We start from the raw sequence: 2,405 nt of genomic DNA on the forward strand, positions 1-2,405 counted from the left end.
AAATTAATGACTGAAATTAATACATACTCACAAGAGGACGGGGAATCCTTATATGAAACTTGGGAAAGGTTCAAGGAGCTACAAAGAAAGTATCCCCATCATGGTCTTGCGGTATGGCAACAATTATCCACTTTCTATAATGGGTTGTTGCCACACACAAGACAAACACTTGACTATAGCTCCGGGGGAATTCTAGGTATTCGTCGCCCAAATGAAATTTATAATCAAATTGAGGATATTGCTCAAAACAATTTTCAGTGGCACACTCCTCGAGGCACAAAATCTATTGCCTCGGGCGCCCATAAGTTAGACAAAATCACTTCTTTACAAGCCCAAATCGAGGCCCTCTCTTGGAAAATCAAAAAGTTAGAAATGGCAAAAACAGCCTCGGTTATGGCTTGTGAGGGGTGTAGTGGGCCTCATGAAAATTGGAGTTGTATGAAAGAAATGGATAATCAAACACAAACGGTAAACTACATTGATAATAGACCTAGACCGTCAGGTCCTCCGACGGGTATCTACAAGCAAGGATGGCGTAATCACCCTAACCTTGGTTGGAGAGAATCCGGCAATAGTAGTAACCCACAAAATCAAAACCGACAAACAAACTTTCAACAACCAAGAAATGAGTCACAAAATTTCTCTCAACAACAACAAGGGGGATGAGAGAGGCTTGAAGATACTATCTCACGCCTCATCTCCGACACCGAAAAGAAAAACTCGGATCGATTTCAACAAATAGAATCGAACTTTAGAAATCAACAAGCTATTATTCAAAACATTGAAAAACAACTAAATCAACTAGCTCAAAATTTCTCCGAGAGACCACAAGGCACATTACCCAGCAATACCGAAACCAACCCAAAGGCGCAAGTGCATCTCAATCACATTGAGAAACCGTACCCTAGGTCCCGAGGAGGCTCCATTACCTCCAACAGAAAAGAGTCTGTCCGGCCAACCCGCAAATTCACCGACGCCCCAAAAAGAGACGACCCCTCCGCCAAATCAAGAGCCTTCCAAGAATCCCCCGGTACCCTATCCCGGACGGTTACTTCGCCAAAAGATCGATGAGCAATTCACAAAATTCATAAACTTACTAAAACAATTGCACGTCAATCTTCCATTTGTTGAGGTCCTCACTCAAATGCCTAAATATTCAAAATTTATAAGAGACTTCCTCACTCACAAAAGAAAAATTGAATCATTGCAATTAGTTAATTTAAGTGAAGAATGCTCCGCCTTCCTACTCAACAAACTCCCACAAAAGAAAATCGACCCCAGGAGCTTCACTATCCCTTGTTCCATTGGGGGATCACCCACACGCAATGCGCTAGCCGATCTTGGGGCTAGCATAAATCTCATTCCCACCTCAATGTTTGACCGACTCGGAATAGGTAAAAAAAGCCCCACAAAGATGAGCATACAACTCGCCGATAGGTCCATCAAATATCCACAAGGTGTTGCCGAAAATCTATTGGTAAAAGTCGGAGACTTTGTCTTCCAGGCCGACTTTGTCATACTAGATATGGAGGAAGATATTGAAGTACCACTCATCCTAGGAAGACCATTCCTATCCACCGCTCACGCAATGGTGGGAAATTAACATTGAGGGTTGGGGACAAAGAGATGGAGTTCGGGGTTGGGAAAAGAGTAGAAGACGATGACCCGGTTAAATACATGAATGTCATAGACTCAAGGTTGGATGATGGTCTCTGACGGTGCAACATGGGATGCAAAACATCCCACTTGGGTAACATATGACTGACTTTGGGTCTAGCCAAGGACCCTTATAAACGTGGCGCACCACGAAGGCATTCCGCGGAACTATCCTTAGTTTTAGTTTAGATTAACTTTTATGTTTTCTAGTTTAGTTTTACTTTTAAGGAATAAAACACACTCAAAACGTTGGAGGTTACTAAGGGAAACTTGAACCCACACCCCATGCACAAAAACAGAGCCTCCCGACAAGTTTTCTTCATTACAGCAAGTTCAGCACGGGGCCGTGCTCAGCCCAACACGCCCCGTGCTCAAGGTTCTGCAGAAAACGCCCAGTTCAGGTAACTGGACACGGGGCCGTGTTCACTGAACACGCCCCCGTGCCCAGACTTTTGTTAATTATGATACTGACAATCTGAACACGGGGTCGTGCACGGACCAACACAGGCCCGTGTCCAGACGCCCAGTAACACAAAAATTTGTTTTTAAACACCTTTTTACACATTCAATCAACCTAAAAACTTATTTTTGGGACACATTGAGGACAATGTGTAATTTAAGTGTGGGGGGATGCTAAACCTTGAATTTTGCAAGTCCAAATAATAAGCCTTACACAAAACTCTATTGGAACCGCTAATCACCCCAAATTTTTTTCAAAAACTTTTCATTTTTTACTTGTCTTGGTTTAA

General features: G+C 43.0%; 1 non-coding gene across 1 annotated transcript; it reads right to left on the reverse strand.

Annotated features, from left to right (window-relative positions):
- LOC118481536 lies at positions 1 to 107 on the reverse strand. The gene has a single exon (XR_004865745.1). It is a non-coding gene; the product is annotated as a small nucleolar RNA R71 (small nucleolar RNA).
- Positions 108 to 2,405: the final 2,298 nt, after the last annotated feature.

The sequence above is a fragment of the Helianthus annuus genome, chromosome 8 (assembly GCF_002127325.2).
Source record: "Helianthus annuus cultivar XRQ/B chromosome 8, HanXRQr2.0-SUNRISE, whole genome shotgun sequence".
In the NCBI taxonomy this organism is placed as follows: domain Eukaryota; kingdom Viridiplantae; phylum Streptophyta; class Magnoliopsida; order Asterales; family Asteraceae; genus Helianthus; species Helianthus annuus.